This window comes from Mustela nivalis (assembly GCF_964662115.1).
Source record: "Mustela nivalis genome assembly, chromosome: 4".
Classification (NCBI taxonomy): domain Eukaryota; kingdom Metazoa; phylum Chordata; class Mammalia; order Carnivora; family Mustelidae; genus Mustela; species Mustela nivalis.
Genome location: NC_139023.1, coordinates 1,543,878 through 1,559,369, shown reverse-complemented (window position 1 = coordinate 1,559,369; position 15,492 = coordinate 1,543,878). Strand labels below are relative to the sequence as shown.

General features: G+C 48.5%; 1 protein-coding gene and 1 long non-coding RNA gene across 2 annotated transcripts in view; one reads left to right on the top strand and one right to left on the bottom strand.

Annotated features, from left to right (window-relative positions):
- The window catches only part of RASGEF1B (RasGEF domain family member 1B), a gene marked incomplete at its 3' end in the record, with an annotated part of 333,562 nt that overhangs the window by 254,904 nt on the left and 63,166 nt on the right, over positions 1 to 15,492 (bottom strand). The window lies entirely within an intron of this gene.
- On the top strand, positions 421 to 9,756 carry LOC309862548. The gene is made up of 4 exons (XR_014310574.1): positions 421 to 836; positions 2,670 to 2,952; positions 4,776 to 6,071; positions 7,065 to 9,756. It is a non-coding gene; the product is annotated as an uncharacterized lncRNA (long non-coding RNA).

Here is a 15,492-nt window from a genome sequence, read left to right as displayed (position 1 = left end):
TTAGATTACCTAGATCTACATTTGTAGTAAACAAACAAACAAACAAACAAAACCAGCATGTACATGATTCTTGATTGAGTAAATAACAGTTACAGAGACATGATCTGTTGGTCTCCACATGGATGTAGAAGCTAATGTTCTTAAAGCAGAAAATCCTTTTTACCCAAACGTGCCACCAAGAATCTCTTGGCCGTGCTGGTCCCTACCGTATCGCCGTTTTAAGACATGCCAGAGTCTGGAGAAGGACTGGTCATTGTTCGGGGCAGCTGTTCGGCAACTTCCAGAGAACAAGTTCCACCAGTCCAAGAACAGGCTGGGTTTCTAAACACGTGTTTTTCTTTCTCCCTCTTCCTCATACCATGTCTGGAGCCTTGATGTCACAGGACTCTTCTGACTAGAGGAAACATTGTGTGCCCAGAGCTTGTACTGCGTGGTGACAGCCCGACGGCTACAGAGGGACGCAGTGAGTTAACTGAGTAGGTCAAATGTCGAGGAGCTAGAAGACCAGGCAGTGTTCACACTAGGTCAGCTGTTCAACACGCATCCGTTCCCCAGGGGATGGCGGCAGATGGTCAAGAGCGAGAAACAGTCCTTCCCTCAAGGAGTTCGTGGTCTCCTTGGAAAGACGAGACTAACACAACCGGGGAAGCGAAAGGGTAATGGAACGCAGCCAGCGACAAGTGCAGAGTAACGGGCCGTGTGCAGACCATCACGGAGGAAAGGAAACAAGCCCCTTCGGACAGAAGGCGGCACGCGGGCTCTGAGGGACGGAAGCGGGGCATGCGGGTGGAGGCGGCTCCTGCCAGTGAGAGCGCGGGAGAATCGAGGACGCGGAGGTGAGCAAAGCTGTGACCTGCCCTCGGGGCGGCGTAGAGCCCGGCCGGCCGGAGCCGAGGGGTACGCTCCGTATGAGACCCGCCCTGTGCAAGGCTCGTTCCTGACCCCAGGTGAATCTGAGGGGGTCGATTACCTCACCCCTTTCCTGGCCCTGGCAAAACTCTTACCTTATAAGGATATTCTAGAAATACAAAAATACCGTTGAGCCCTATTGATTTATGCTATCCTAAGAGTCCTTCAGTGTTTCCGGACCACATACGTTTATAGCCTATGATTTACTCCTATGAAGAATCTAAAAATTAAGTCTAAAATTACGGTAAAGTTCAAAGTCTTTGATGTAATGTGAAACTTAACAATAATGTAAGAATATCCCTATCCTGATTCTGAGTTGAAATCAAGATGAGGAATAAGGGGGCGCCTGGGTGTCTCCGTCGGTTAAGCATCTGCCTTCGGCTCAGGTCACGATCCCAGGGTCCCAGGGTCCTGGGATCCAGTCCCGCATCAGGCTCCCTGCTCAGCAGGGAGTCTGCTTCTCTCTCTGCCTGCCGCTCCCCTGCTTGTGCTCTCTGTCAAATAAACAAATAAAATCTTTTAAAAAAAGAAGATAAGGAATAAAGATCTTGATTTTCTGCTTGAACTGAAACAAAGGGAATTCATCATCTGGCCCAGAAGAGAGTGGCCCGAGCGGGTGGCTCCGTAGATCTGTGAAGGTTTCCGAAGGAGCCAAGCTTTTGTAGTCATACAAAAGGTCATCTTTCCGATTTGCTGCTCGAGGGCCTAATAATTCTGTCTCTGGACACATGCATAATATTGACTCTCACATTCTTCCCACCATAAGTCATCAGTTGAACTCTGGACTGCACGAGTCCACTTGAACTAAAACAGGATCCGGTAAAACCCATCATGATACTGTGATCCAGGAGGAATCACTCCTTAAAAAGGGGTTTACCTTTCTCAGAGAACTATGAAGACACCATAATACCAAAAGTACATATGAACTGAGAAGGGCTAGGACTTGACCTAATTGGTAGATTTAGAATGTTGGGCTTAATATTGTGATATGTAGCCTATATGGTCCTTACTTTCTTCATATATTAAAAGAGAGAGACAGAAAAGAAAAAGAAAAATAGGTATATTTATACTGAACTCTATCAGTTAGGGCCTAACCAGGAAAGAAGAAATTACTTCAACTATTTCTAATAGGGGGAATTTAATGCAAATTAAATTAAATGCAAATTTAATTTGATTAAACAGGTGGTGGAATCCGGAAGCCAGGTAGGAAACAGTGGGGTAATCCAAAGATGAGTAGGAACAGGAAGTTCTACCACCTCCTGGCTGGGGAGACCACAGGAGGGGAATATGTTATGGGAACCTAGGGACAGAACCACCAGGTAGACGCTAGAACCGTGGCCTGGCAGTCCCTTGGGAGCTGGAGCCAAAGAGGAGGCACAGTCCTAGGCAGAGAGATGGAAGGAAGACCCTGGCGCCCCTCTCTGCCCACACTCAACATCTCTACCAGTGCCCCCCAATGCCCAAACGTGTGGACAGGAGAAGCTAGCCGCTGGAGTCCGTCTCTGCAACACGGACCAGAGCACGGGATGGGTGAGCTGGGATCCAGGGCCAAGGAGCCCAAGACTTGCCCAGGATTATCCGATGACTGTGAGGATTCCATGAGGCATCGTATGAAAACATCCATCCCAAGGCCTTGTACACAGTGAGCTTTCCATAAAAGTGTGTTTAATAGGACAGCAGCGCCCACACCGAGGGCCTAAGGATTCACAATGTTACTAAATCGAGAGGTACAAAGCCTGCTTATTACTTTTATTTTTCAGAAATCGTAGAGAGGAAGGAAGGAAGGAGGAAACTTTGGCAAAAACGTGTCAAAGGAGAAGCCACAGATGGTATTTATGGTTTTCACCGAAGCGTCTCAGTTAAATTAATTACTTGTCTATTAAATCCTTAAACTGGCAGCTCTTACTGTCTAATGTGATCACTTCATGCAGAAACCGCCAGTTACACCAGAACAAACGACGTGCTCATGCCTGAAGTTGCTCCCGACTCTGCCACCCGAGATGGCTCCCTTGCATCAACGGCAGAATGATGAAAGCATCTGAGGTCAGTCCCGCCCGTAGTGAGCTCCCAGTGTCGCCTGAATCGGTATCAGGAATACACATTCTTCCAAAAATCTGAAGTATACACTGGGCAAAAGAGAAGGCCTTTTAATTCTCTCAGCCTTGAAAAGAGCACTTTTCCAAGACGATTTCCTTGAGAAATGTATTTGTCCATACTGTAAATGGACACTGAAGAGACCTGCGGTTTGGTTTAGGTTTTCTCTGTGCATCACGCACACAGGTATGTGTTTTGAATATAATTCAGGCTGGGTTTCTGGCTCGCACACTGTCTGGGGAGCAGCTGGTGATTATGCCCATTCTCCCTCATACGGGGCCATAATCGTCTTATTCATGTGGTACTTTTAATTCATGCCTGGTATTGTTCTAAACACTTCATATATATAAGCTCATTTAATCTTCCTAACAAATTGACGAGGTAAGTAATATCATATTTACCACTTTACAGACGGGGAAACTGAGGCACAGAGATGTTATACGTGCTGTGCTCACCAAGCTTGTAAGTGGGAAAGTGGAGGTCCAGGCCTGGCGATCGGGCTCCAGAAACTGTGCCCTTAGCCATGGCACCATGAGGAGGACAGAAAAGGGAGCAGATTCTTTTTTTTTTTCAATTTATTTATTTTCAGAAAAACAGTATTCATTATTTTTTCACCACACCCAGTGCTCCATGCAATCCATGCCCTCCCTAATACCCACCACCTGGTACCCCGACCTCCCACCCCCCGCCACTTCAAACCCCTCAGATTGTTTTTCAGAGTCCATAGTCTCTCATGGTTCACCTCCCCTTCCAATTTCCCCCAACTCCCTTCTCCTCTCTAACTCCCCTTGTCCTCCATGCTATGTGTTATGCTCCACAAATAAGTGAAACCATATGATAATTGACTCTCTCTGCTTGACTGATTTCACTCAGCAGAATCTCTTCCAGTCCCGTCCATGTTGCTACAAAAGTTGGGTATTCGTCCTTTCTTGAGATACCACCTTACACCAGTTAGAATGGCCAAAATTAACAAGCAGGAAACATCATGTGTTGGAGAGGATGTGGAGAAAGGGGAACCCTCTTACACTGATGGTGGGAATGCAAGTTGGTGCAGCCTCTTTGGAGAACAGTGTGAAGATTCCTCAAGAAATTAAAAATAGAGCTTCCCTATGACCCCGCCATTGCACTCCTGGGTATTTACCCCAAAGATACAGATATCGTGAAAAGAAGGGCCATCTGTACCCCAATGTTTATAGCAGCAATGGCCACGGTCGCCAAACTGTGGAAAGAACCAAGATGCCCTTCAACGGACGAATGGATAAGGAAGATGTGGTCCATATACACTATGGAGTACGATGCCTTCATCAGAAAGGGAGCAGATTCTAATGAGGAAAATGACAAGTCGTTGTCCTCTTACTTTTATAAGGATGACTTTCTGGACTGGCTCCCACTCCCGCCCTGCCAGCTTAACTAGTCCCCCAGACCCTTCTCCCCAGTCTACCCACAAATGGCCTCCATTGTTCTCATGCCCACCAAGCCCCCACAGGACCCTTGCAGTGCCAGCGCATCTGCCGGGAAAGCTCATTGGTCCCCTCTGACCAGCGGATCCCCCGTCCCCCGGATCTCCAAACCGGCTCTCCCCGGCTACTTACAGGCTCCCACAGTATAGAACCCCTCTCTTTCCTAGCCCCTCTTAGAGGGACAATCTGACAATCTGTTCGTATGATTTGTGTCTGCTTCGCTTCCCGGAGTCTCTTCAGGGTCTGGAACATAATGCATGTTCAAGAAATATTTATTGACTGACATATTGATTAATAATGGTCTCTCCCTAGACCGGGAGCTCCGCGAAGGAGGAGAGCCTGTGTGTCCATGCGTCTGTGGAACGCTCCGCAGCCAGCTGAACTCCTGGCACAGACACGGTACCTACTGCGCAAGTGCATAAAACTAGAGTACAGTTTTATTATCGCTACGGCACTCAGTGACATCGCCTGTGGCCCTTTAAAATAATTAATAAACCTCTGATCGTGCTCATTTCCAAACCTCGGGATGACCGGAAGACAGAGATCTTGCCACTGCGCCGCGTACCCGCACGTGTAATGGAGCAGAAGCGGGACTTCAGAGATGGCCCCCCGCGCTCTCCTGGCCCCTCCAAGGCCGGCCCACCTCCCTGGATGGGAGCTCGAGGCCCATGTCAGCGCCACGGAGTTCACCTCCTCCAGCTACAGCTCCCGACCCACTTCCACTGCCAGCCCTCACCCCTCCGCGGCTCCCCCTGCACTATCCAGGCACTTCTAACAAGCGTAATTCGGGGAGGGGAGAGAACATTTACGAAAAAGCATGAAGACTTAGGCTGACAACGTCTGACAACTTAACTTCTTCTTGAAGTGAAAAAATGATAAAGAAGCCTCCTGCCCTTTCTCTGTTGGTCCATCGGAGGGTTTTCTAGAGCTTTGGGACCCGTCACCATTGTCAACGGCCCCTTCTGAAAGCTGTATGGACCTGCTGTCGCTGGGCTCCATCTTCGTAAGTGAACGAAATCAGAGCTGTCTCTCTACCTCAATTTGTAGGATGTGGCATTCTGCCTTCCCCATATCAGCAGGAGGCAAAACTTGCCATTCAGGGTTGGAAGCCATCCCTGACCCCTGACCCAAGGAAAGCACAGGGCCTGGAACTCTGGCGTTCGGGTCTGGAAAGGTTACTGACCTCTGGCCCGGAAAGCAGGCAGCGGCCGCAACCACGGCTGGAGTCCGTGATTACGGCAGATTCCTGCCATGCCTCTCTTCTGCGAGCCGAGATGGTCTCCGATACAGCTAGGAAGATAATACGGACGGCTAGCGACAATGAGAATGCAATCTTTATAGCCAAACATCCTTTAAATAATCTAGATACAAAAATCATACAATAGGATTCTGCTTAGATGAAGTATCTAGAATAGTCAAACCCACAGACACGAAGGAAAATGGTGGTCTCCGGGGAGGTAAGCAGGGCACACGGGGCTGTTGTGTTATGCGTACAAAGTGTCCGTTTGGAGCCGTAAAAAATCCTAGAGGCGGACGGCGGCTGTGCTGCACAGCAGTGGGAATGGACTTCATGTCACCGATCTGTACACATAGAAAATGACTCAAATGGTAAGTTTTATGTTATATATATCTTACTCCATTATTTTTTTAAACAGGAGGCTTTGTAGGGCTTGGCCTGGGCATTTTAATATCTGTTCAGTCCTTTCCCACATTTTCTGGTCAGCAGTTCCTAAGGTTAAAACAAACAAACAAGAAGTTCCTGAGACTTTCCCGCTTGAGCGATTTCCTTTGTCCTATCTCTACTACCCCTCAATCTGGGGCCTTTAACATGATTATTTCCTTGTCAATTGGACTATGTTACCCATCCAAATAACCCCAAAATTCAGTAGTTAAAAATAACAAAAGATTATTTCGTGTTCTCTCTACATATCCAAAATGGGTCCATAAGAAGGTTTGATCAGGGACCAGGATTGCTGGAGTGACCCCGACCCAGCTAGCAGGAAGCTGAACACTGCAAAGCACACCCTGGCTTTAGAGTTTCTGCCCCTCCACGCACACCGGGTTGGCCGACGCAGGCCCAAGTCCACACCTAGTTCAAGCAAACGGTGGGGCAACTGCATTCCCACCATGGGCCTGCAGGGCAAGCCCTCGTGCACACTACAAGGTCCTTCTGACCCCTGTAGCCTCTCTCTAGGTTTTACAAAATCTTTGCATTATTTCCAAAATTCAGGTTAGTGATAATTTATATTATAGCATAATCTATGTAATCATCCACATATCATCATATACATTATGATCTATCGTATGGTCAGAAGGAAACAAAAGCTGGTCTCCCCATCAAAAGATATCTCTAATATCCCTCCACATGCTTCCTTCCTACAGTTCAAGGACAGCCAACGAAGGAGCAGGAACCTCACCTCTTTCCATCGCCTTACAGCCCTGTTCTGACCTTGAGCCCAGGAGTTAGAGGAGCCCGGCAGCCTAAAAAGACATGCTGCTACCGGCTTTATTTGAGGAGGGGAAAAAAATGTTCGTCTTGGCATCAGAGGAATAAAAACTCCCAAAGGAAATAAACTGATCTTTAAGATTTATTTATTCTAGGCTTTCTGACCTCGGAAGACTCTGAGAAGGTCGAAACAGATTTTAGATGTGCCAGAGGCTCCGTCAATTTGCACAGACGCCCTTCATCCTCCAACACGGTGGATTCAAGGGCGACTCCCAGGCACGAGTCCCCGAACATTCTATAATGGCCGGATGAACACCCTGTCCGAGAAGAGCCATCCTGCCCGGCCCTCAGAAGACAGCAGCCAGCTCGGGGGTCCGTCCGAGCCATTCACTCGGCCTGCACCAGAATGAGAGGATTCCGCGGAGGCCGGACAACACGTTAATGCGCAGGACAGACGTCAGCACGGGCAGGCAGGTGGGGACCCCTGCGATACCCACATTAGATCGACTAACAGAGCCTTCACCGGCTACCCTTTTGTCCGCACAGTTGGCCTCTCTGCGGTCACCCAGTCCACATTGGGAAGCTCAGGTCTCCTCGTGCCTCGTATCTTCACTCAATAAATCCACGGATTGGTGCAGAGGGAAACCCTGGGCCAGCTCTGTTTTGTCTTACTTGTTAATGATAGCTTTGGGAAGACTTTCAAGTATTTCTGGCAGATTGAGCAAGATGTTATCACAACCATCAGCGAAAACAGAAGAGGAACAGCATGAACTATAAAATGCAGTTTCGATGTTGACAAAATACCAGTACCAATGGCGTAAGCCGGCACACAAGCATGTTCATTAACTACTTATTTCATTTTTATTGTTGCTTCCTTCTTGTGATCCATCAGATCACATAGAGAAACGTCTCAATGCCCAGCGGTAAAGTCGCTGTTGTTTGAAGTTCCCATATGCACTGGCAAACTCTTAGAGAAAGACTCGTTTTTATATCGATCAACAACAACAAACTTACTCATCCCTACAATTACTAGGATTCAGATTCTAGGAAGGGATAAACCAAGGCACTGAGAGACAAGCACTGAATTGTTCTATCCTGGAAGTCTATAAACCAAGGGCAGTAACTCTGATAAAACCGTGGGTTTTGAAGTCACGGATCTAGATCTAAATCCTCGCTGTCATTTACTAGACGCAAGATAATGACCATGTCATAAGGCACATTAAGTCTCAATTTCTTCTCCCATAAAAGAAGGAAAACAGCATCTCCTTCCTGTAAGCCCGTGAATGAAATGAGATGCATAATCCGTACTGAGCCCCTAGCGGAATGCCTGGGCCAGAGCCGTGCTCAGCAGAGGTGGCGAGTTATCGCTGACCGTGCTCCATAAAATTGTGAGGAGCGGCATTCCTTGACTAAAATCTAGTCATGCCTTGAAAGTTCCCTGAGTGTCCAAGACGCAGAAAGACAACCCAAATCTGACTGACATTCACGTCTCCAGCCCCCAGGGGCATCATTTTCTGGCTTCACAGTCTGTTCACCTGGAAATTGGGGGTGATGGACCGAGAAAACCTGGCTTCGGTGTCTGTCCCGATGTGCCCTGGAAGCAGCGGTTCTGTCTGTAGAGATTATCCCGTTCCTTGCACTGCAGGGAGAAATGGGCACGTTGATAACAAAGCTGTCCCTTTGCACTCCAGGCTTCCTGAGATCTCTCAGTGTTTCGGAGCACGGGCCCCATAACACCCCATGATATCAATGCATTAGCGACAAGAATGAAATTTAGAAGAGATGGGGGGGTTCCTGTGGCCTTCGCAACTGACTCGTAGCTTCTGCTCCTGCTGGTTTGTAAACAGAAAGACCTGCATTTAGATATTTACTAGTATCTTCTCCTTCTTACGACGAACGGCGTCACCATCACACGTCTCCAGCCTTGTAGCCCAGCGGATGTTCTGAAGCTTCTCATTAGGAAGTTACTCCCCACGTGGGGTGCTCAGTCTTGTCTGCAAACGAGAACCATTTGGAGAGCTTCCACAGGTTCTGATGCACAAGCCACACCCAGACCAACGGATGCCACTTCCCCACACATCCCGGCGTTTTAGGTCTGCCCGGGCCAGGCTGAGAGCCGAGGTCAGACTCCACGCCGTGCGCACGCCCACACCAAACCTGATGTCACGAAAACAAAGAAGTAAGCCCAAACACCGAGCTGTCATCAGCGAACGCTGCACGTTGACCTGACGAGCCAACAAGTCCACAAGTTACAAGTCTGCGGGCAGACCAGTGTGCACGTCCGATCGCACGCAGGCGCGGATACACGTGTGTGTGCAAACACACATGCACTTGCACACGCCCATGAACTCACACGAGCACACGCACAACCTCTGCCTGCCTCGCTCCGCTGTGACGTCTCGTGGGAGAGGCGCCTCTGCCATCACTCCTCTCAGGAGGGTACCGTCTGCCACCGTCTCACACCCTCCGCGGATGGGGTAGGACAGTAACTCCTCACAGAACTCCTCGTAAGCTTTGAGATCCAGAGAAACAGGGGGAGGGGCGGCGTACCAGCAGCCGGGTCCCCAAGTCGCCACCAGAGCACAGGACATCGCAAGGAGGGATAACTTCTTCCTTGTTTGTTACTGGGAAGACTTCAAATAAGCAGCGACCAGCATCTTACGAAACGGAGAAGAGAAACTTGAACCCAAACTTGTATTTTGAGGACTTCAACTTAATAAGGAGTGTTGGGGCACCTGCATGGCTCTGAGGGTTGAGGCTCTGCATTCGGTTTGGGTCATGATCTCAGGGTCCTAGGATCAAGCCCCACATCAGGCTCTCTGCTCAGCGGGGAACATGCTTCCTCCTCTCTCTGCCTGCCTCTCTGCCTGCTTGTGATCTCTGTCAAATAAATAAAATCTTTAAATAAATAAATAAATAAAATGTTTGGAGTGTTCACGTTGGGTTTTCAGCTTTCAGACCCGGCAGTTACTGAAAACAAGGGAGTCCCCACATTTGTCCTTGGGAGCCAAGCGCACGTTCATTTCAGAGTTCTCTCCCTCTGCCCCAGGTCAAGAGCTACGACTCCGGGTTTGCCCTGCCCCTCCCTTCAAACCAGTTTGTTTGCATAGTTTTGCCTGAAAAACATCTTTGTCTTTTCACTGGCCCAGTTCTTGGCAACAGTGTCTCTTGCTGTGACCGGGGTTGAGAACTGTAAGGCAGACAGAGGCCTTGCATGTGGACCCTTTCCATCCGTAAGAACCAGGCTAGGGTACCTGCTGCGGAGAGGACAGCGGAAGCCGCGGAGGAGGCCAGGTGCGGGCAGGGATGGAGAAAGTCACCTGCCGGGAATGACCTCGGACCTGTAGTGGTTGGTTAAACTGATTCAGCTCGCACACGCGTAAACACAAAACAGCTTCCATGTGAACGTGTAACGACACACTAGCCGGGGAGGGGGCGCGGGTTAACGTCTCTCCATGGACCCCACAGAGGACGAGAGAGCTTCGGGGTGTGAGAGCCAAAGCCCCGGGGTTTGAAGGCCCATGACAGATGGCCGCCACCGCACAGGCCACACCACGGCTCTTCAGCCTCCTGGGCCCCGTCCTCACCCAGGGGCTGGGCTCCCCCCCTCGTGCTCCCTTTTCCCGATGCCTCTTCAAGGTGTGTAATTACTGGCCGGCCTGAGCGTGACCAGACGGGTTTTCTCTTCGAGATTCAGACACTGTCCTTTAGCTTTCAAGTCCCTTTTGTGAGCAAATTCTGGTCTAATTTCACAGACTTTCAGCCTAGTCCTTACCTTTCTTGCTTGAAGACTAGACTTGTCTGCCCTTTAAAAAGGCTGTTTCTCCACTTTCCTGCCTTTCATTACTGTCGCCAACAGCTCATTGTAACGACGGCGAGACTACATTCTCTTGTCCTGGTGGGTGTCAGGTGGCCTTTTCTTTTCCTCCTGTACCAGTTTCCTCTCTATGACTCAGTTTCCTTATCTGTAAAGAAGGCATAAGAACAGTGTCTTGGCTTGTAACTGTGAAGATGAACCGGCTAATTTACGTAAAAACCCGTAGAACAGCGCTTCTAACGAGCCAGTGCCGGCCCGTGCTGGTTGCTTTCTGCGATAGGTTGTTGGCTTGGAAACACACGTGGGGTCAGACGGGTGAAGGGTGAGGCACTGGGAAACCCCAGCGATGATGTGGATTCCTCCCTTATACACGAAGTCCATAATTTTATTGCATGACAAGTTCCACTTCCAAAACATAGATTTTTGAATTACTTCCTCATAAGGCCATTAGTGACGCTGTATTTGTGGACATTTTAGTAGTTTTCCACCGCCAGCGTTCAAGGTGGCAAGAGCGGCCCCGTAATGCAGAGCCCTGAGCCGGGCGGTGGCTCTGCCGGAGGTGCCCAGCGCCATCAGAGCACGTGCTGCAGTCAGTGGCTCCTGACCCACGGACATCTGAAGGCTCCGCAGACACCCCAGCAGCGTGGTTGCCTCTGCTGGTTAAAGACCGTTTATCAGACCCCTGGTACCTTCTGAAATGTGCTCCTTTAATCCTCTACATCCACATAATTTATGACCTGTTTATAGCCTCCCCCACACCGGCTGCTTTCCTGTGCCCTGTCTTGGGTTAACTCTTCATTGTTCAGGAGATGCTCTTTCCTTGTACTCTGATGACCAGTTCGCCTCTGCCAGCCGGCCCCAGAGGGCTGTTATCCAAGCACCTGGCTGTTTTGATCTGCTCTACACATTCTTCCAGGACTTGTAACAAGGCATTTAAAAAAAAAATAGTGGTCAGATGCTCCTTTTCATTTCCTCTTCTCAGTGGCTACGCCGATGGCCCGTTTTTGTGTCCTTCAGGAAAATAAGATCCATAATGAACCACCCTCAGACTCAAGGAAGAATAGACCTGATCAGACGCGGGGCATGGAACACTCAAATATTTTTCCATCTTCACTTAAATGAACTTACAACATTCTTCGCCTGCCTATGATCGTCCAGTAAATGAACGTCACATTTTCTCAGCAGTGCGCCCCCAGTTTTTCGTACATTATCCGTATGGAGCTACCTATACATTCCAGGCACGGTATTAGGAGCTGGGGACAAGCCAAACATGGCCTCGGCTCACTTAGACCTTGTATCACATCCTTGGCCCCGAGATAACTAGGAGAAGAGAAAACAGAAATCTTTCTCCATTTTTCATGTGCGTTAGGAAAGTCCCTTTACAAAGCTCCTTTTTCTTAGGCTCGGCTTAAGCTTTAAGGCACAATTACAGTATTTGGACAGAGGCTGCCTTCCTAACTGTACGTGTACTACACAGCTTGCTTCCAGCTCTAAAAGCAAATCAGATCAGATTGGAGTGATGGAGTATTAGCGCAGCAGAGCCCTAGCGTAAACTGATCTGACCTACAGCTCCTGGCTCATCATGAATAGCCCTAAGTAGTAATGAAGAGCTGGGGTATGGAGCCAGAAGGAGTGTGGTGTTAAAAGTCAGCTCTACCACTCACAAGCTGCATGATTTGGGTAACCTCATTCCTCTCCCCGATCCTTTTTCTCCTTCTTCCCTGTAGGAGGGGACAGTACCAGCGATCTCACAGGGTTGTGTAAATAACCAATGCTGAAGCATTTCCAACGCAGTGTGCTCTGGTGATGAACACTACGGCAGGTGTCACTGCGACCGTCGTCATCGACACACGCGGAATCTACGTGTGGCCGCGAGGAATCCCACTAGAGCTCACTGGCTCCCACGCGCTCTGAGAACGGGGTGCGGGACCAGCTCGCCCAGCTGGCGAACAACCTACCCACCAGCCCGGCAGCTCTGCGGAGCTGCTCCCTCCTGTCAGTGACCGTTGATGAGCAGAATCTTGGCTAAGAATCCTTGCTAAGAAAAAAATGCCCATCACATAAGAAAGAGAAATGCATGTGTCTTTCCGTGAAAATATAACTTGGGAGAGGCCAATGCGCAGTGCAAACATTTCTGTATTTGTAATTTCGGGGACTATTCAGAGACCTTAAACATATTCCCTGAAGACACCAATGTTTTGCTTTACAAATCATGTTATTATTTTACAATCCTTGTTACAAAGAGGATGGCTCTCACTAAGTGGAAGTGAAACACAATTTCAGATTGGCAGATGAAAATAAAAAAAAGTCACTGTGCACTTCTTCCTCAGTTTGACGGGGAGGGAGGCATCCAGGACTTCACAAACACACAGGAACTCCTTCCACTTTACAACTTCTGAAAACTCAGGAGATGAGTTTCAACTTCATAAGATGCACCACAACTTCAAGAGAGAAGTAGACTTCTCACCTTCTAGCTGCTCAGACACCATCAGTGGCTTTGTGAACTGTCAGCTTTGGTAGCAAGTCACAGATCTGAGCAGATCCATAAAGAATCAGCAAAGACTTTTCTAGAGATGCTTGTCAGAAGTGTGCACTCTGGGGGCACCTGGGTGGCTCAGTAGGTTTTAACCTACTCTGCCTCTGCCTTCTGCTCAGGTCATGATCTCAGGGTCCTGGGATCGAGCCCCACATCGGGGTCTCTGCTCAGTGGGGAGCCTGCTTCCTCCTCTCTCTGCCTGCCTTTCTGCCTACTTGTAATCTCTGTCAAATAAATAAATAAAATCTTAAAAATTTTTAAAAAAAAGAAGTGTGCACTCCGGTCTTCATCAAGGACCCTATCTTAGCACAGGTGATCTGTGGCGTCTAGCTCCAAGGCCGTGACCCCCCAGCTCACCACCAGTGACTGAGCGTGGTAAGGAGAACAAGTATGAGAGCCAGCCCATGCCCGCCCCACGAGGGTGTCTTCGAAGAGACACCCTTGCGCAAGAAACCCATCCACCTGCCTGAGACTTTCTCAGACTGTGCTACAAGGCGAGAGCCCGTCTATCCAACCTTCATTCCCTGTGTCCTTCCACAGACGTCAAACTGCACTGTGGTCCGAAGCAAGCCTCGTCTTGCCTACAATTTCTCCCTCCCCCTTGTCTTCACGGGCATTTCCTCCCGTCTTGGCTGCTTTTCCAAGGATCCAAACTGATACTCCTATCTACCAGCTGTGACTCAAAATATTTGGGTATTTTAGCCTCCAGATGGTAAATCCATTAGTAGTGGCTGCTTGGAGCACTGTCTCATGAAGATTTCTGAAGCCAAGTCTGGACTCCAAGAAAAGTGTGCTACGACTGATTATCAATGTCTCCATGGGCACAGAGGGTGAAGGAAGGCACATATACCGTGTATCTGTCCAACACAAGCATAGGGGCTAGTCCGGGCTGGCCTAGATATTTGAATGTCCCTACCTAGGTTATTCAGTGTTATAAAATTGGAAAACTGAAAGAGTTGTAAAACTACAACTAAAATGCAGAACTCTAAGCTTACCTCTAAACATCTAAATGTCTCCTCTGGTAAATGGCAAGCCAAAAGAGAAGCAAGCTACCTATTTCTAAGACTCATTTTCTTCATCGATGAAACATGACTTAAAATATTTCCTGCCTCCTGAACTATTATGACGTTTCAATGAAATTACGCTAAGAAGGCTTGTAGCATAATATATGGCATTATGGAAGATGTTAATGACTAATATTATGATGTCACTTGGGACATAAAACCACGATTTCAAGGTACATATCTTTATATTTTTATACTGATTAATAGTTTTTTCAAGACAGCACAGCATGGGATCCTCATGCATTTAACTAAGGGATGTGATAAACTCAACGGAAGTAATAACATGGTTAGATTCTGCCCTCTTCCTCTTGTAATGTGGGAGGCTCACCTTGTTATTAAATGCTCAGATCATTTACATCGGGTGTAAATATCTAGGTGGTGAGACAAAGAACATTCTTTGAAATAGGGAAGGATACCTCTTTAGTTTTTCCTCAGTGATAGTCTCTCAAGCATAGTATCATAAATCAACAATGAACATACGGCACTCCCTACATACTCAATAAAAAGTTCTCATCAAAATCAATAAACTCTTAGAGTTCGTAAGAGGCATTACCTTTAAAATTACAGATCTTCCTTTTCTGAAAAAAATAATAATAATGTGTTTTTGGTCAGGACTCTCAGCCAGTTCTTACATGACTAAAGAACTTTCCATTCCTGTCCATGAACGCCTCCCAGCCTGTCCAAACCACCCCTAAATGCACGCACACAGGCACACACACACACACACACACACACACAACACAATTCAGTAAACAGGAACTTCTAGTTTGTCCTCTCTTCCTCTGAGAACATCAAGCTATCAATCCTCAATTCTCTAAACTCCCTTCCCCGCCCCTATAAACCTGTCTCTGTCCACACCCAGGGCCACTCCCTTCCAGCGGCTTCCAGCCTAAGAGTCCTCCTTTTTCGTGAAGCCTGATTCCTGCTGCTCAGCTGGAGGCTGGTTCCCGGAACACTCCTGTCCGCTTTCCATCCCTCCCTGTGCCGGGCCCTTTGGCCACCGCCTGCGCCTATTAGATCACCTCATTTCAAAGAACCGTCCCTCGACCCCACGACCCCACGTCTCCTCCTTCGTTCCTCCCTATCCCGGGCCAGACAGTTTCATCCCCCGCCCTTACGGACTCGCTGTTCTCCAACCCCTACGGTCTGACTTCTCACAAGAACTC